This window comes from Triticum urartu, chromosome 7A, assembly GCF_056163025.1.
Source record: "Triticum urartu cultivar PI428250 chromosome 7A, HENAU_Tu73, whole genome shotgun sequence".
Lineage (NCBI taxonomy): Eukaryota > Viridiplantae > Streptophyta > Magnoliopsida > Poales > Poaceae > Triticum > Triticum urartu.
The window spans coordinates 212,070,115-212,090,686 of NC_141879.1; positions in this window are offsets into that span (position 1 = coordinate 212,070,115).

The following is a 20,572-nucleotide window of genomic DNA, read 5'->3' on the forward strand; positions in this document are numbered from 1 at the left end:
ACATAGCAACAACAGCGAATAACTGGACGACACCTGGCACATCGGTCACGGGGCGTTACACGGATAGACGAACCAGAGGGGAAAAGTTCGATGTTCACTATGCTAGGGGCACGTGGCTGATGAACAGAGAGTGTATTCCGATTCATCTCGTTCTCCTAAGCAACTTTCATGTATAAAACTTTTTCATCCGAGTTATGGATTAATTTCTACGATTTTTCAAAGTTTTACATATTTTTTGAAATTAAAATTAATTCAAAAAATAATGCTTAAATGCTAGATGCACCCAGCTCTGCGTACACGGAAGTGTATCGGAGGCTGACAGGTGGGCTAGGGGGGTCCCGGTTGACCAGTCAACGTGTGACTGGTCAACAGGGGGTGAGGGCCCCCCTGTCATTGGCACACCAACTAATTAGATGACTAATTTAGACTAACTAGTAATTAGTTTAGTTAAACCTAATTAATTAAGTTAATTAATTATACTTTATATATTATTATTTTTAAAATATTTTAACTCCATCATTTTTTTAAAACAGGGGAGGGTTGGGCCCCACTCGTCAAAGGCCCAAGTGGCCACGCGGGTTAATGGGCGCAGGGGTGCAGGCGTGGGCGTCCGTCTGAACACGCATGGGTGTGAGGGCATGGCAGGGTGCCGGCCAGTGGGAAGCGGGGCCGCGACAGTGCAGCGTTGGGGCACGGCGCGGGCATGGCTAGGCGCCGGCGGTGGCCGCACAGGAAGTAGCAGCAATGGGCGGGCGAGGCGGCTAGCGGTGGCGGTGGCACGTTGTAGAGGAGGCCGGAGGGGAAGTGGGCACAAGGCGCAGGTGAACGTGCTAGGCGGACGGCGACGCTACTATGGCGCGGCCCGGGCCCCGCAGGGGAGCGGGGTGAGTGCGGAGGTGGCCATGGGGCAGAATAGCACGGCGGGGGCTAGGCGCGATGAAGCTAGGTGGCGACGTGCATCAGCGGAGAGGATGCACGGCAGCGTGCAAGGGCGCGTAGGGACTGCGATGTGGGGCGAGCAAGCTCGCGCGTAGCGCGTGGCCACGGGCGCGGACGCGAGGAGCGCAAGGCCCGAGCGTGGCCTCGGTGATAGCGGACGACAGAGGAATAGGAGAAATGGCGAGGGGCTCACCCTTCGTTGATGGGAAGAGGGGCGGTGAAGCGTGAGGGAGCCGGGTCGGGGTGGTCCGGCGATGACGAGGTAAGGCAGCAGAGCGACGCGGTCGGGGTGGAAATGACGACACGGCGACGATGAACGACGAAGGGCGACGACGGGTGGCGCGGTGGCCTCGGCCGCGGAGGTGAGGGGCGCCCAGATCATGGGGGAGGCGAGGGGGAAAGAGGAGTGGCCAGGGGAGCTAGGGTTGGGTTCGGGCGCCGGGAGGGAGTACATGTAGGCAGGGGGCACGGTGGATGGATGGCATCTGGCCAAGGCCATGGTCGATGCCCTCCACGACCCCCCCTCGTGAACAAGAGGAGGGAGGGGTAGGTGGGCTGGCATGTAGTTAGGTGGGCCAAGTGGCCCAGCGGGAGGGGGTTTGTTTCGGTTAGTTATATATTTTTTGTTTATTTACCTTTTTTATCATTTACCTTTTACTATTTTTATTTAATTTCAACACCATTTTAGTTTAATAAAAATATGAGACCCCACCTAAAATAGTGTTTTAGTTAAACCCTCTGCCAAAAAAGTTTGGTACTCAAATAATTTAGTCCGAAAATTTTACTATTTTAAAAAGCATTTATATAATACTTTAAACCACTGTTTTAATTATTTTAATGCATTTAAACATTTTATAAAAGTGTGGTTTATTCAACAATATTAACTATGAACTAATTGTCACAGTTGGAACATTTTAGTTTTAACATTTGAAAACTTTTATTTTTGGCTTTAATTTAAATTTGAATTTGAACCGATTTGAATCTAAGCGAGATTAGCAATAGTAACAGTGATGACGTGGCATCATTAGCAGAGAATTATTGTAGCTTAATTATCCGGGCGTTACAGTAGGGCACCCCGGCCAGGGTCGGCATTGGCCGAGGCGGTCCTCTTCATGGCGCAGGAGGAAGCGGAGCAGGTCCACCATGAGCGTCAAGTGGTGGCCAGGCAGGGCTGTCGTGCCCGGCACCCGAAAGTGCATGTAATCCTGTTGATGGTTTTGGTCATGTCATCATACATATCCGTGAACTAATGACTGCTTAAAGTATATTTTAGGAAAATTTATTTTAGGTACAACGTGGGAAGTGAAAGAGGATCCCTCAAAATGATAACGACAAGTGTTGGATCAAGCCTCAAGACTCACCATTTTATATTTAAGTGATCAAAGATCACATTGAGTCCATAGGTATGTTGATACTATCAAAAGGGATGAGGCTAAGAAGATGAGACTCAAAGTGTTGAGAGATCAAACTCCACAACTAAGATACCTGTTAAACTCCACAACTTACACAATGGCCACTATATTAAATCCAAAGTACTCCACTCCATATCACCGAACCAAATTTACTGGGAGTCACCAATCAAACGAGATAATAGTTGTCCTAAACCATAGTCAATTCGGTCTCCCTGAGATGCCTGTTCGGACTCACCGAAGCCTTAGTGCCAAACTTTTATTGCCTACTGAAGTTTGTTCGAAATTTTCAATCATTTTCATTCGGTGTCATCGGTGTGTTCAACAGGGTTGAGGTCTGAGTACCCACAAGTGTAGGGGATCGCAACAGTCTTTGAGAGAAGTATTTTAACCCAAATTTACTGGCTCGACACAAGGGGAGCGAAAGAATGTTTATAAGTCTTCGCAGTTAAGCTGTAAGTTCAATCACACGACTTGATAGCAGTATCAGTGAAACAGTACCAGTAACAATATTGCAATAGCATAAAATATTGCGGCAGTACTAGTTGCAAAGAGAGAAACAATAATGGAAAAGCATAGGCATGGAAGTACATAATGGGTGTTCTTCAAACGAGATCAGTTATTCAATAGCCAAAACATATAGCGATGGCAAACTAGCTCTAGTTCATCCACCATATGTAGACATGTATTCCGTATGTAGTTGTATGTGCTAGCGATAAAAACTTGTGTCCTGGTGGCGTGGGTCCCCTATCTATGTGGGACCCTTGAGCATAGCCTTATGATGATTTCACCGCCTACAAATCCTATATATCTCGGAAAAATACCAGAAAATTCCCAACGCATTTTACGGGTCCATAGTTAGTAGCTAGATGACTTCTTCTCTCTATTTGATCTTCAATACAATGTACTCTTTGGTGTTCTTGGAGATCCGTTTGATGAAATGACTTTTTATGGTGTGTTTGTTGGGATATGATGAATTGTGAGTTTATGATCAGATCTATCCATGAATATTATTTGAGTTTTCTCTGAACTCTTTTATGCATGATTACTATAGCCTCGTATTTCTTCTCCCATTTATTGGTTTGGTTTGGCCAACTAGATTGATTTATCTTGCCATGAGAAGAGGTGTTTTGTAATGTGTTCGATCTTACGGTGCTCAATCCCAGTGACATAAGGATACATGACATGTATGTATCGTTATTATTAAGGGTAAAAAAATAGGGTTTATTCATATGTGTGTTTATCTTGTCCACATCAAGTCATCTTGCTTAAAGTGTTACTCTGTTTTGCATGAACTTAATACACTAGATGCATGCTGGATAACGGTCGATGTGTGGAGCAATAGTAGTAGATGCAGAATCGTTTCGGTCTACTTGTCTCGGACGTGATGCCTATATATGATCATTGCCTTGGAGATCGTCATAATTATTTGCTTTTCCATCAATTGCCCAGCAGTAATTTGTTTACCCACCGCATGCTATTTTTAAGAAAGAAGCCTCTAGCGAAAACTATGGCTCCCGGGTCTATATTCAATCATAGATTAAAACCAAAAATACCATGCTGTGTTTTTTGTTTATTTATTTTATTTTGTATTTTTGTTCGATCTATCTATCAAAAACTATACAATTTAATCTCGCTCATAACCGTCAAGGGATTGACAACCCCTTATTCGCATTGGGTTGCAAGGATTTGTTTTTTCTGTGCACGTACTGCTAACGAGTCGTTGCTTGCTTCTCCTACTGGATTTATAACCTTGGTTTCATAACTGAGGGAAATACTTATCTCTACTATACTACATCATCCTCCCTTCTTCGGGGAAATCCCAATGTAGATCACCAGTAGCAGGAATAATTTCTGGCACCATTGCCGGGGACACATCATCAACAACTATCAAGTACCTTTGCATAAACCTTCATCTCCTAGTATTTACATTATTGCCATTTGCCTCTCGTTTTCATCCACCCCCCCCCCCACTTCTAAAAGTTTTACAAAAATACAAAAAATATATTTTTTCCTTTGCCTTTTTGATATTTGCTTCTTTGCTTGCTTGTTCTCTTGTTTGCGTAGTCAGGATGTCTCAAGAAAATTTAAAATTGTGTAATTTTTCCAATACTAATAATAATGACTTTACTAGTACTCCGATTGCTCCTCCCATCACTAGTGCGGAGTCTTGTCGTACTAATGTCGCTTCGTTGAATCTTGTGATGACAGAACAATTTTCTGGTAGTCCAAATGGGGATGCCGCATCCCATCTAAACACTTTTGCTGAATTGTGTGACATGCAAAAAAAGATGTGGACAATGATATTGTGAAATTAAAACTATTTCCGTTTTCACTACGAGATCGTGCTAAAACTTGGTTCTCGTCTTTGCCATGAAATAGTATTGATTCTTGGGATAAGTGTAAAGTGCTTTTATTACCAAGTATTTTCCTTCCGCAAAAATTATTTCCCTTAGAAATCAAATTATAAATTTAAGCAACTTGAGCATGAACATGTTGCCCAATCTTGGGCAATGATGAAACTATCGATAAGAAATTGCCCTACTCGTGGTTTAAGTTTGTGGATGATTATACAAAAAAATTATGCAGGATTGAATTTTGTTTCTAGAAATCTTTTAGATTCCGCTGTGGAAGGTACTTTTATGGACAGTACCTTGGGTAAAGCCACTAAATTTCTTGATAATATTATGGAAAATTATTCACAATGGCATACTAAAAGAACTCCTACTAGTAAAAAAGTGAATTTTGTTGAAGAAATTAGTACCTTGAGTGATAAAGTTGATGCACTTATGAAATTGGTTGTTAGTAAAAATGCTCCTATTGATCCTAATGATGTGCCTTTGTCCTCTTTAATTGAGAAAAATAATGATGCCATATATGTGAATTTTTTCTCATGAAACAATTTTAATAGTAATGCTTATAGAGGTAATTTTAATCCTAGGCCGTTTCCTGGAAATTCCTCTAATAATTATGGCAATTCCTATGGTAACAATAATAATAATAATAATAATAATAATAGAATGACCTCTGATCTTGAAAGCAATATTAAAGAATTTATTAATGCTCAAAAGGTTTTCAACACTACAATAGAAAAAAAATTGAATAAACTTGATGATATGTCTAGAAGTATGGATAGAATTGTTCATGATGTGGAAAATATTAAAGCTAAAATTTTGCCACCCAAGATTGATACTAGTGAATAAATCAAATCTTTTTATATCTCCATGGATGAAATTAAAGAAAGAACCGTGAAGTTCAGGGCTAAGCGAGAATTCTTAGAAAAAGCGTTCTAGCCCGGTTTCTTTCATAGTAACAATGAAGATATTAAAACGATTGGTGTTTGTTCCATTGAATCTTTGTTTAGTCATGTTAAACTTGATGAAAATGGGACTGCAGAAGAGTTAACTTTAGCTAGAAGGCATCCCCATAATTTTGAGGGTGAAAATCTTAATGAGAAAATTGATAAAGGTGGGTTTGGAGAGGTAAAAACTTTAACTAGTGATATGCCACTCTTTTGGATTTCAAAGACTTTAATTATAATAGTTGTTCTTTGATTGAATGTATTTCTTTGTTGGAATCCGTGCTAAATTCACCCAATGCTTATGAACAAAATAAGGCTTTTACTAAACATATTGTAGAAGCGATGATGAAAGCTGAAAGGATCGATATAGTTGACTAGAGGGGGTGAATAGGCAACTAACAATTTTTAGCTTTTCTTTACAAAATTAAACTTTGCATCAAAGTAGGTTGTCTAGATATGCAACTAGGTCAATAACCTATATGATGAAACAACAACAAGCACACAAGCAAGCAAGGGATACAACACAATATAAGCTTGCACAAGTAAAGGTAAGAGATAACCAAGAGTGGAGCCGGTGGAGACGAGGATGTGTTGCCGAAGTTCCTTCCCGTCGAGAGGAAATACGTCTCCGTCGGAGCGGTGTGGCGGCACAATGCTCCCCAAGAAGCCACTAGGGCCACCGTATTCTCTCACGCCCTCACACAATGCGAGATGCCATGATTCCACTATTGGTGCCCTTGGAGGCGACGACCGAACCTTTACAAACAAGGTTGGGGCAATCTCCACAACTTAATTGGAGGCTCCCAATGACAGCACAAAGCTTCACCACAGTGGAATATGGCTCTGCGGTGACCTCAACCGTCTAGGGTGCTCAAACACCCAAGAGTAACAAGATCCACAAGGGATTAGTGGGGGGAATCAATTTTCTCTTGGTGGAAGTGTAGATCGGGGCCTTCTCAACCAATCCCTAGAAAATCGACAAGTTTGATTGGCTAGGGAGAGAGATCAGGCAAAAATGGAGGTTGGGGAGGGAAGAGGTGGCCAACTTGGGGAAGAAGGCCCCCTTTATATAGTGGAGGGAAAGATACAACTATTACCCACTTATTCAGCCCACGACATGCAGTACTACCGCACAGACTCACGGTACTACCGCAAGGGCTTGCGGTACTACCGCTAGACGGGGCGGTAATACCGCGCGCGCGGCAGAGACCGGACAAGGCCTTGTTGTGTTTAGCAACGAGCGGTACTACCACGCGCCCTTGTGGTACTACCGCAAGGCAGGGTTCAACTGGGCTGGGAAGGCACGGACTAATAAAATTACATCCGTGGCTACTTCCTTGAGTTTTGGTCTTTGCGAAAATCCGGCATGGTACTTGAGGGAGTCCTGGATTAGGGGGTGTTCGGGTAGCCGGACTATACCTTCAGCCGGACTCCAGGACTATGAAGATACAAGATTGAAGACTTCGTCCCGTGTCCGGATGGGACTTTCCTTGGCGTGGATGGCAAGCTTGGCGATGCGGATATTTAGATCTCCTACCATTGTAACCGACTTTGTGTAACCCTAACCCTCTCCGGTGTCTATATAAACCGGAAGGTTTTAGTCCGTAGGACAACTTTATCATACAACAATCATACCATAGGCTAGCTTTTAGGGTTTAGCCTCCTTGATCTCGTGGTAGATCTACTCTTCTACTATCCATATCATCAATATTAATCAAGCAGGACGTAGGGTTTTACCTCCATCAAGAGGGCCCGAACCTGGGTAAAACATCGTGTTCCTTGCCTCCTGTTACCATCCGGCCTAGACGCACAGTTGGGGACCCCCTACCCAAGATCCGCCGGTTTTGACACTGACATTGGTGCTTTCATTGAGAGTTCCTCTGTGCCGTCGCCTTTAGGCCCGATGGCTCCTTCGATCATCAACAACGATGCAGTCCAGGGTGATACTTTTCTCCCCGGACAGATCTTCGTCTTCGGCGGCTTCGCACTGCGGACCAAGTCGCTTGGCCACCTTGAGCAGATCGAAAGCTACGCCCCTGGCCATCAGGTCAGGTTTGGAAGCCTAAACTACACGGCTGACATCCGCAGGGACTTGATCTTCGACGGATTCGAGCCACAGCCAAGCGCGCCGCACTGTCTCGATGGGTATGATATAGCTCTGCCGCCGAACAGCGCCTTGGAGGCCGCACACACATCGGTTCTGACCATTGATTCGGAGCCTACTGTGCCGATCGAGGATCAGCGGTTGGACGCTGCCTCAGGGGCTGCGATCTCAGAGGTGATCGAGCCGAACTCCAGCCCCGCACTCCACATGGCCCATGACTCCGAGGAGCCGGATTCCTTTCCGAACTCCGAGCCCCCCACGCCCCTGCCGATCGAATCCGATTGGGCGCCGATAATGGAGTTCACCGCCGCAGACATCTTTCAGCACTCGCCCTTCGGCGACATCCTGAATTCACTAAAGTCTCTCTCTTTATCAGGAGAGCCCTGGCCGAACTACCGTCTGCAAGGATGGGATTCGGATGATGAAGAAATTCAAAACCCACCCACCACCCACTTCGTAGCCACTATCGACGACTTAACCGACATGCTCGACTTCGACTCCGAAGACATCGACGGTATGGACGACGATGCAGGAGACAACCAAAAACCAACGCCTATAGGGCATTGGACAGCCACCTCATCTCACGATGTGTACATGGTGGATACCCCTAAAGGAAGCAACAACGAGGAAAACGGGGATGGAAAGAGGGATCGATCTCTCGAAAAACAATCAAAGCGTCTGCGTAAACGCCGACCCAAGCCCTGCCTCGATAAAGACCCAGCCATAGAGCAGGATGAGCCGGTAGACGACGAGCATCCTTAGAGCAACCGTCCCAATAGGACAACCCGGATAGAGAAACCGAACATCCCTCCCCCGGCGAAAATGGCATTCCGGATGACCCTACGCCGGACAAGCCCACGAAGCAGAAGAACCTCCACAAACGGCTCGTTGCAACCGCACGTAGCCTGAAAAAGCAGAAGCGGAAGCTAAAAACTACGGAAGATGCACTCAGGATCAGATGGAATAAAGTAATCAATACCGCAGACAAATACGGCGACAGTCGCCACACTAAAAGCTATCCGAAGAGAAAGCTCCTGCCTGAATTCGACAAGGAGGCCTTAGAGCCCTCGCATTCCAAAAGTGAGAAAGCCACACAGTCGGATAGACGAACCCATGGCCAGCATAAAGCGGCAAGCAGCGCCGCACTTAAGCCGGCATGCGACCCACTTAAGGATTCGCATCATGGCCCAGCCAGGTCCATTTACGGGACAAGAAAGCAAGCTCTCGTAAGCAATGCAATAAAGCCATTATCAGAATCCGGCACACACAAATACAGGGGTGCCGCACACCCCCTATGTTTCACCGATGAGGTCCTGGATTATGAATTTCCAGCGGGATTCAAACCCGTAAACATAGAGGCATATGATGGAACAACAGACCCTGGAGTCTAGATCGAGGATTATATCCTCCACATACATATGGCTAGAGGAGATGACCTCCATGCCATAAAATACTTACCCCTCAAGCTTAAAGGGCCAGCCTGGCATTGGCTCAAAAGCCTTCCTGAAAACACAATCGGAAGTTGGGAAGAGCTCGAGGACACTTTCCGAGCAAATTTTCAAGGGATCTATGTCCGCCCTCCGGATGCAGACGATCTTAGTCACATAACTCAACAGCCTGGAGAGTTAGCTCGGCAATTCTGGAATAGATTTCTTACTAAAAAGAATCAGATAGTCGACTGTCCGGACGCTGAAGCCTTAGCGGCTTTCAGGCATAATGTCCGAGACGAATGGCCCGCCAGACACCTTGGCCAAGAAAAGCCAAGAACAATGGCCGCACTAACAAGCCTCATGAACCGCTTTTGTGCAGGAGAGGACAGCTGGTTGGCAAGATGCAGCACCAGTGACCCAAGTACATCCGAAACTAGGGATGGAAACGGAAAACCGCGACGCAATAAGGACCGTCGCCGGACTAAGGAAAAAAGTCCGAAGAGCACAACAGTCAACGCCGGATTCAAAAGCTCATGACAGAATCAGAAAAAGCCGCCCCTCCAAGATAACAGGGACGACCTATCCAACCTAAACAAAATCTTGGATAGGATATGTCAAATACACAGCACTCCCGGAAAGCCTGCTAACCATACCCACAGAGATTGTTGGGTTTTCAAACAATCCGGCAGACTCAACGTCGAACACAAGGGGCTCGACACACCAAGCGAAGACGAGGACGAACCCCAAAAGCAGAGTACCAGGAAACAAAAGAATTTCCCACAAGAAGTAAAAATAGTAAACTTACTCCACATAACAAAACGTGCGGCGCCCATAAAGGTACGCGCCCCACGGCATATCCCAAAGGAATCCCGCCACTGGTTGTCAAAACCAATCATCTTCGATCATCTGGATTGTTCTAGAAGTGTCAGGAACCCAGGCTGGACTGCCCTGGTACTCGATCCAATAATTGGCGGACTCCAGTTTTCAAATGTCCTTATGGACGGTGGCAGCGGACTCAACCTGATATATCAGGACTCAATCCGCCACATGGGGATCGACCCAAAAAGAATTCGCCATAGCAAAACCTCCTTTCAAGGAGTAACGCCAGGTCTGGACACCCATTGAATGGGTTTTCTCCGGCTCGAGATTATTTTCGGCTCTGCCTATAACTTCCGTCGCAAAAAGCTGACTTTCCACATCGTCCCATTCTCAAGTCTCTATCAAGCACTACTGGGACGCGAAGCTTTCGCCCGCTTTAACGCAATACCGCATTATGCATCTCTTACGCTTAAGATGCCCGGTCCACGCGGCATCATCTCCTTAAAGGGGAAGCAGTGAAAACACCTCCCCCAAGCGGAGGATTGTGCGGCCGCTTTAACAGCCCCACAATACAATGGCTTCACTAGCCAGAACATCGAAACAGGTCATTAAGACCACGGACACAGATAGACGAGTCTGGCACAAAAGTATCGTTGATAAAGGCTTAGTGGCCATATACCCCTGCACTAGGGGCTTCACATGTATAAAATAAGAGACAATAAAGCTCAATTTTTCATATTTTACTTTACACTTTGTTTATTTCATATAACTTTTGTTCGGCACGCCCCTTTTTCAACTTAGTTGCTCTCTTTTTACAGATGAATGTCGTGCTGCGCCCGTCCAGGATACGGCACAACGGAGACACAGGCGCAGACGTGCAGTAGGGACCCGTTCCAAGGATTCTTTTCAGATTAAGACCCTGCGTAAACCTTTTTTACTGTCTCTTGTTGATACACATCCCCTGGTTCTATGACCAAGGAGGAGGCTGGCGTCTTGGCATGTGGCCACGTCAGAATTCTTGCGCGTACCTGGACACTAGGGGCTTATACCTCAAAGCGTTACCTCGCCCGCTCTCATAAAGACCGAATACCTTAGGGAGTGTTCGGCGTCGCGAGTTTGGCCTTATATGCATCAGCTCTGAGTCATGATTTTGGTCAAATGTTGGGTTGCCCGGCTCCTGTGTTCAGCCGCCTTACGTTCCACTCTATCGGCTAAGCCGGCACCAGGAGAACTACTGCGATTGTGCCCTGGTTCGGCCAGGCGAGCACCTCAGTAGAGAAAGCCGAAAACCGGCTGTCATGATATGGCGTGAGACTGGTCGACCACTCGATGACTCTCCGGAATCTGTAGGATTCCTCCGCATTAACGAAGGGCCGTTTCCCGGCCAGGCACATACGCGCCCCGAATTTGGGCGAGCGCAGTCGCCACCAGGGGCTACCTAAATAGTCCCATTGTCAAGCTCCTATGGCTAAGTGAAAGTGTTAAAGCATTATAGTCCGGTTGCCTAGCTCGCTGCGCTATCACCTCCTTTGTAGGACCAAGATGTTGGATTAAGTGTGAAAATGCGCCTTCTGCGAGCACCCCCGCACTATGTGCGTGGGGGCTGAAGCCAACGACTGTAAACTTTCAGATTTTGTATATATATCTTAAAACGGCCGCACAGGAGGTGTTCCAAATACTTGAAGGCACAAGTATAAAAGGCTACTATAATTCATCAAAATATTGCTTTATAATTACATATGCTATCAGAACATAGCATCCTTCGAGCACTGCGTCTCTATTACACGAGCGCCTTCAAGGACTTCCTGAAAATAGTGCTCGGAGGGTACTCGGCTTTTGTCCGAATCTCGGGATGCAACAACGGTGGTCTCCATCTCTGCCCAGTATGTCTTGACACGGGCAAGAGCCATCCGTGCGCCCTCTATGCATGCTGACCTCTTCATCGCATTGATACGTGGCACCGCGTCAAGGAACTGCTGCACCAAGCTGAAATAACTCTTCGGCTCCGATCTCCCTGGCCACAGATGACCCATGACGTACTTCATGGAGAGTCCGGACAATCTATTCAGTTTGGCCCATTGAGCCAGACGATCGTCCACTGCCAGTGGACGCTCTGGATTCTGGAACTGCGACCAGAAAAGCCTTTCCACTTCGCGATCTTCTTGATCTCGAAAGTATTCGGTCGCATCAGCAGCACTCGCTGCCAAATCCAGATAGGTGTCCTCCGCACTCCACATCCGGTCCAACGGAGGAAACTTGGATTGCAAAACTTCCTCCGCGGCATAAAGGGCTTTCCAGCCACAATCTGTCCGGCCTGACGCAGCTCCTCCTTCGCAGCTCTCATCACAGAGCGAGCGTCCTTGGCATCAGCAACGGCCTTCTCTAAGTCCGTCGGTCTCGCCGGGTCTTCTTTCTCAAGAAACTTGCAACAGTCAGCAGCACTTTTTAACTTCACGGCCATCACGGCCATCTCCTTCTTGCTTCGGCAGTGAGCAGCCTGTTCGGCTCTCAGCTCTTCAAGGGCCTTCTTGGCAGCCGCATCACTTTTCCTGGCTTGTTCCTTAGCTCGGGCAAGTTCCGCCCGAAGACTCTCCACGGCGGCCGCACCATCTGCGTGAAGCACACACATTGTAAGATACTGGCATAAAGCTCCTCTTACCAGATGCCGCCCGAGGAATTGCATACCTTGAGCCTCATCAAGCCGCTCGTTGACGAGCACGATGTTGGCATCTGCCACGTCAAGTTGCCGCTTTAGTTCGGCAAAATCATCAGTTCGGCTCGACTCCGGACACTTCGCCACCTGTATACAAAGGCGACATTTTAGACCTGGGATTATGATCCTCTGCGCGCCGTCAATTTTGACAACGCACAGAGTCTCAGGGGCTACTATCTACACAGGGCGCATCTTGTTTATGCGCAACTGACAAAGAAGTACATTATCAAACGTACCTCAAAACCCGCCAGCAAACTTCTGACGGCCTCATGCAATCCGCTTTCCGCGGACGAAATCCTTCCAATCACCTCAATGTACGGTGCTCCTCTGAGATAGAAGCTCGCCCCAGCAGAATCATCAGCTCCTCCGACCGCGCATCGGACGGTGCCGGACTCGTCCTATGACCTCCATCGAAGGCCAGACGCGGAGAACATTGGGGGGACATATGGCTACCTTCCACCCCTGCCGGATTCGGAGAAACCCTCCGCGACGACACCTCAGGGTCGCCCACCTCGCCAGGCGGTACGGCAGGGGGAGGCGTTCCACTCTCCATCATCTCCGGAAGAAGATCCCCCGAAGACGAGCTCTGCTGAGAAGGGTTGAGATCCGAGCTACAAGGAAAAATTTCGGTTAATCTTCTCAGATAAAAAGCAAGGATTTCTCTCATCCCTCTAAAGGAAAATCTTTCTCTACTTACGGCTCGCTGGAGGGCTGATCCCTTTGAGGGCGTAGTTCGGCCGAGGATCTCCCCGGCGTCGGACCCTCTGACGAGGACTTTTCCCCCCGCTTTGAGGCCATGGTCTCCGGGTCGTCAGAGGCAGCCCTCTTCTTCCCCTTAGGAGAGGAATTGTTGGTTCTTCCCTTCGGAGCAGCCTCCTTCGAGGAGGCCATAGTTTCCTTGTCCTCCCCCTCACATCCCTCCAAAGGCACGATCCTCAACATCCTGACTAGCACGGGATCCGGCCTGGTCTCAAGAAGGGGAGTCGGACACCTGATCAGCTTTGCCTTCGCTATCCACTCCTGTTTAAAAGGACAGCTCTTTTAGGAGCGAATTTATGACAATTTTACGGATAGCGAGTCCGGGCACAAGGTTACTTACTTGAGTATCCGGGCGATTGCAGCTTAAACCTGCGTCCTCGGTCAAATCCGGATATATTGCTTGTGATCCGAAGAACATTTTATACATCTCCACGGGCGTTCCGCCCATAAAATGCTGGAGAGCTCATGGTTCCTCCGTATTAAACTCCCACAGACGAAGGGAGCGACGTTTGCCGGGAAGTGTTCGACGAATCAGCATGACCTGCGTCACCTTGACCAGGTTGAGGTCTCTTTCTAAGAGATCCCTAATGTGGCCCTGCAACAAGGGCACGTCTTTGGATAACCCCCAATCTAATCCTTTGTTGACCCATGACGCTAGACGTGGTGGGGGACCCGAGCGAAAGGCAGGAGGCGCCACCCACTTGGTGCTCCTAGGAGCGGTGATATAGAACCACTCTCGTTGCCACAAGCCGAGCTCCTCTTGAAAGGAGCCTCGGGCCATGGAGCATCAGCATTCTTACTTATGACAGCGCCTCCGCACTCTGCGTGCCGTCCCTCGATCATCTTCGGCTCCACTCCAAAAGTCTTGAGCCATAATCCGAAGTGAGGAGTAACACGGAGGAACACTTCGCACACAACGATGAATGAGGAAATGTGGAGGATGGACTCCGGAGCTAAGTCATGAAATTCCAGCCCATAATAGAACATCAGCCCCCTCAAGAAGGGATCCATCGGGAAGCCTAACCCCCGAAGGAAGTGAGACATGAACACTACGCTCTCACCGGGCTGGGGACTGGGAATAGCCTGCCTTTGAGCAGGTAACCTATGCAAAATCTCGGCGGTCAAGAACTTAGCCTCTCCCAACTTTAGCACGTCCTCCTCCATGACGGAGGAGGGCATCCATCGGCCTTGAAGGTCGGAACTGGACATTGTCGAAGGTCCGAAGCGCCTGGAATCTGGAGCCTAGGGTGTTGGAACTCGAGGCGACGGGCGAACTTGTTTTGAGATTGGAGAAAAGGAGTAAGGCCTTGGTCTCTTTATAAGAGGTTGAATACCAGGAGCCCTCCCTGTAACCGTTTGGGACTCGCCTATAATTGAGAAGACATGCTAACGGGCATGATTGGGTTACCCACGTCCGTATTGATGAGAATCCCATAAATAAAGGGGACACGATCTCTGCTTTGACAAGACGTGCCAAGGAAACCGCCTCGCAAAACACGCTGAGGTGGAAAAGTGAAAACGATTCGAATAAAGGCTTGGCCGTAGTGTGATGTCATGCTACGGAATACGTCAGCGGATTAGATTTGTTTTAATATTATTCTCTCTGTGGCAATACGTGGAAACTTATTTTGCAGAGCCGGACACTACTCTTGGTGTTTACAAACTTTTATGAAGAATTTGGAGGAGGAACCCGCCTTGCAATGCCGAAGACAATCTACGCGCCGGACTCGTCGTCATTGAAGCCTAGTTCAGGGGCTACTGAGGGAGTCCAGGATTAGGGGGTGTTCGGGTAGCCGGACTATACCTTCAGCCGGACTCCAGGACTTTGAAGATACAAGATTGAAGACTTCGTCTCGTGTCCGGATGGGACTTTCCTTGGCGTGGAAGGCAAGCTTGGCGATGCGGATATTTAGATCTCCTACCATTGTAACCGACTTTGTGTAACCCTAACCCTCTCCAGTGTCTATATAAACCGGAGGGTTTTAGTCCGTAGGACAACTTTATCATACAACAATCATACCATAGGCTAGCTTTTAGGGTTTAGCCTCCTTGATCTCGTGGTAGATCTACTCTTGTACTACCCATATCATCAATATTAATCAAGCAGGACGTAGGGTTTTATCTCCATCAACAGGGCCCGAACCTGGGTAAAACATCGTGTTCCTTGCCTCCTGTTACCATCCGGCCTAGACGCACGGTTCGGGACCCCCTACCCGAGATCTACCGGTTTTGACACCGACAGTACTACTGCTTGCTGGGAGCGGTACTACCGCGTACAGTGCGGAAGTAAAAAATTACTTCCACACCTACTTCCGTGCGTGCCAGTGTTCTAGGCTAGATGCCAAGGTACTACCGCGGGCAAGGAGCGGTACTACCGCACAATGTGGTACTACCGCTACCCTGGGCGGTACTACCGTGGACCGCTGCGGTACTACTCCTCCCTAATACGTCTCCAACGTATCTATAATATTTTATTGTTCCATGTTGTTATATTATCAATCTTGGGTGTTTTATAATCATTTTATATCAGTTTTTGGTACTAACCTATTGACCTAGTGCCAAGTGCCAGTTGCTGTTTTCTGCATGTTTTTTACATCGTAGGAAATCAATACCAAACGGATTGCAAACACAACGAAACTTTACGGGGATTTTTATTGGACCAGAAAAAACCAAATGGGCCCTGACTACCCCTGGGGGGGTGCTCCGAGGAGAGCACAACCCACCAGGGCATGCCAGGAGGCCCAGGCGCGCCCTGGTGGGTTGTGCCCACCTCAAGTGCCCCCTGACCGCCTCTTTGCTCTATAAATACCCAAATATTCTAGAAACCCTTTAGGCATCAACGAAAATCAATTCCAGCTGCTGCAGAGTCCAGAACCACCAGGTCCAATCTAGACACCATCTTGAATGGGGTTCACCACCTCCATTGGTGCCTCTCTGATGATGCGTGAGTACTTCTTTGTAGACCTTCGGGTCCGTAGTTAGTAGCTAGATGGCTTCCTCTCTCTTGTTGAATTCTCAATACGATGGTATCTTGGACATCCATATGATGTAACTCTTTTTGCGGTGTGTTTGTTGGGATCGATGAACTTTGAGTTTATGATCAGATTTATCTTTTTATATCCATGAAAGTATTTGAGTATCTTTGGTCTCTTTTATGCATGATTGCTTATAGCCTGGTATTTCTTCTCTGATATTTGGGTTTTTTTTGGCCAACTTGATCTATTTAACTTAGAATGGGAAGAGGTGCTTTGTAGCGGGTTCGATCTTACGGTGATTGATCCCAGTGGCAGAAGGGGAACTGACATGTATGTATCGTTGCTACTAAGGATAAAACGATGGGGTCTATCTCTACATAGATAGATGATGCAGATCATCCCACGATCATCCCCATGGACGCACCTACACCTCCAATGACACCACTTGGACCAATGACAAGAGCCCGAGCCAAGGCTGTCGAGGATAAGGTGAACTCACTCCTCTTCGAACTTCCACTTTCTATGCATGAGACATGGCTACTACCTAAGTCCAAGATGTTGTGCATGATTAGTTACCAATAGGACCCTCCGAAGATGCACGAAAAGATGTACAAGTCCCCAAGTTCATGGATGAAGAGACTCAATGGAAGGAAACAAGAACACCTCCCAGGCCCCGGACATCCGGCTGATAGCAGCATCCAGCCGCCGAGCATCTACAGGCCCCGGACATCTGGCCCCAGCCCGGACATCCGGTCCTGCCCAGAAATCCGGCCTCAAGCCCGGATATCCGGACACCACCAAACCAGAGAGCAGCAAGGCCAGCGCCTCCAGCCCGGACATCCGGCCACCCAGCCCGGACATCCGGCCCCTCGTGAAAGGCCGGACATCCGGCCCGACGCCCGGACGTCCGGCCTCCCCTGTCTGCGCATAGTGAAGAGTCGAGGCCCATGTACCCCTTCTCCCCCCTAGACTATATATACTCCTCCGTGTCCTACTTTCTAGGGTTAGCAAAGGGTTAGCTCATATTTTGTGTGAGAGCTTTTCTCATCCACTTGGATACCTTCTCCTCAGAGATTCGAGCCTCCACCGGAGAAGATCCCCCAAGCGGATTCAAGACCCCTTTTAGGGAAGAACTCAAGTCCTCCTCACGGAGAAGACCGGCTACCCTTGTATCGTCCTTAGTTGTCTGTGGATCGTGTATCTTTCCTTATGTACTCAAGGATCTAGCACATGTGTGACTTATTCGTGTTGGTTTAGTGTTTCCTCATGTGTTTCCCCTTGTGTTTTCCCTCTTTTCCCCCTCGTGTTCCTCGTGTTCTCCGTGGGATCCGCTCCTTCCGTGAAAGATCGGCCCTATAGGGTTCCACCCTACAACATCTTGGTATCAAGAGCCACGTTGATCATGATTTCAGAACCTCTCCGTTGTGTTTTCTAGCCTAATTTTGTTGATTTCGTCCTAAATTCGAAAATTCCCCACAAAATAGCCCCATTTTTTTTGTGATTTGTTGGTGTGATGAAGTTTTGTTGGATTTGATCCGCGGATTTCGTGTGTTGCAGGTAGATATAGCTTTCCATCCACTTTTCCCCAATTCCCATCCGCAAATTTCTCTGAATTTTGCCCGGATTTGACCTCTCCTCGCGAAGATATTTGAATCCATCCACGGATCCAAAGCCCGGACATCCGGCCCGATAGCGCGACATTCGGCCATGACCCCGGACGTTCGGCCCCAGGCAGCACCACTTCCTCTCCACCGTCCGTTTTCCGCCCATTTTTTGCCAAATTTTGTTCCGGTGCCCACATATACTTCTGCATACATCCACCACTTCTGCATAGCACCACTGCTTACCAACTCCAACTCCGACAATTTTGGTCCAATTTTGCTTTGAGAATTTGAGTTGAGGTACCATGTCTTACTTGTGTTTCGGCTATTTAGGTACGGTTCGACATCAACATCACCGCTGCTCACCTTCGCCACAGACGTGTCATCAACAATGACAACCTCGACTACAACATGGTATTTGTGCCACCATTTTGACACCATACCGTCCGCAATAAACGGTAATCTCATCTTGGTATTGGACATATCACTCTTGCCATCACATTGATATCCATCATAGCCTTACTCCTTTGCGTTGCTTACCCATCAAGACTAGCCATTGAGTATTGCCGGCAACGAGACTTGTGCACATTAGTGATCATACTTCCCATAGCATACATACATCATTGTTGCATATCTTGGTATCATCTCTTATGTCACAAGGTTGTCATCGCATACACAATTGCTATCTTGGTTCGTGAAGCATTGCATGAGAAAAGTTCTCCAACATCAAAGAGCCAAACAAGCTTTTAAGCAAAAAGGAAAGATAAGAAAAGAGCTTTTAAGCAAGAACCATAACATCATACAACATTAATATTGTCATACTCGATCATCTTGGATCATATCATAGAAACACCTTGCATAGAACATACTTGGGATAGAAGTCGTTGCATTTTTGGTTAGTAGGTTGTGCACAAGTATTTGTATCCGCCTATTGTGCAATCGTGCTGGCGTCTCTTTAGTGTTGTGCAACAAGAGAATTTTTATGGATTCCACATTTTGCCTCCTCCTTGGTTTCCCAACCCCACTTATCTCTTTGCGTGTGTGTTTCTGTGTAGATTGTATTGCTTGGTCTACTTGTTACATTGCAATCTTGCAAATCTTTTCCAACATTATTGAAGCTCACTTATAATTGCATCAAATTTTGTGCCACCATCCTAACCAAGCTCCACCATTAGCTTTTACTTGTGTAGGTGTGAGAAACCGACATGAACTAGTACCAATTGTGCTATTTCCTTGTCCTACATTGGAGTGATCATCGATCCACTTTGAACTTCGGTCAAGGTACATTTGGTATTCGTTCTTCTCTTTCTACCACTCACATTTTTATTGGAATGATGGATAGGCCAAGTACTTCTACCAACCCACTCTTCATTGAGCACGACGACGACATGAACTCCTACGTCACCAAGAGCCACCTCTTTGGTGCATAACGTGCTTTGCATCAAGAGCAACAAGCAATGAGTGAACGCATCTACAACCTCGCCGCCGACTTGCGACTCTCCGAGCAACATACAAGGGACTACTTCGACCACAAGCTCGACGATCACAAACAAGAGAATGACACAAGGATGGACGAGATTCACGCTTTGTTGCTCAACCGCTCTTCTTCCACTTCGTCCTCTCCAAGAAGGACCCACTCAAGTCGACACTCCAACTTCACCCTCTCCGGCTCAAGTACACCGACATCGAACACTCTACATTGTGCCGCGCGCAACGATCATCAAGCAAGCCTCAATCCTCTATGCGACACCGACTCTCAAGAGCGCCGACAATGTCAACCCAAGAGGCTTTTGCACTAGCACGAGAACGGCAATGACAATGCCGACATGAAGAGGAAGAGCGAGCGCGTTTACACCAAGATGCACAAGATGCCGAGGCACAATGCCAAGAACAACAACTCTGTGAAGCTCAAGCACTTGAGGCACAACAAGCCCTCCAAGATTCTACTCGAGCCGTAGCCAATCGAGGTCGACAAGCTCGTGAACAAGAAGAAGCACTTCGCGAAGAAATTCAAGAACGAAGATTTCAAGCTCGCGTGCATCGTCAAGTTCCTCAAGTTCCTCCTCGATCTCGACAAGATCCTCCACAAGCTCGCCAAGAACATCAAGAGCATGAAGACAATGGAAATCCTCCACACCAAGAGCAACATGAGCTTGACAATCATCAACAACATGGACGTCATCATCCCCGACCCCAACACAATGACGAGCAACGCTACGGCAAGCTCAAGTTCACCATGTCCAAGTTCAATGGAAGCAACGATCCCGAAGAGTATCTTTCATGGGCATTGAAGGTCGACAAAATCTTTCGTTTGCACAACTATGAAGAAGAGAAGAAGATCGCAATGGCATCCCTTGAGTTCCAAGACTATGTCCTCATTTTGTGGGAACAAGTTATCGAGCGCCGATAGGCAAGAGGAGAACCACCCATCACTACTTGGGCGCAAATGAAGGATATCATGTGAGCACGCTTTGTTCCTACCTACTACAACCACGACATCTTCAAGAAACTTCAACTACTCA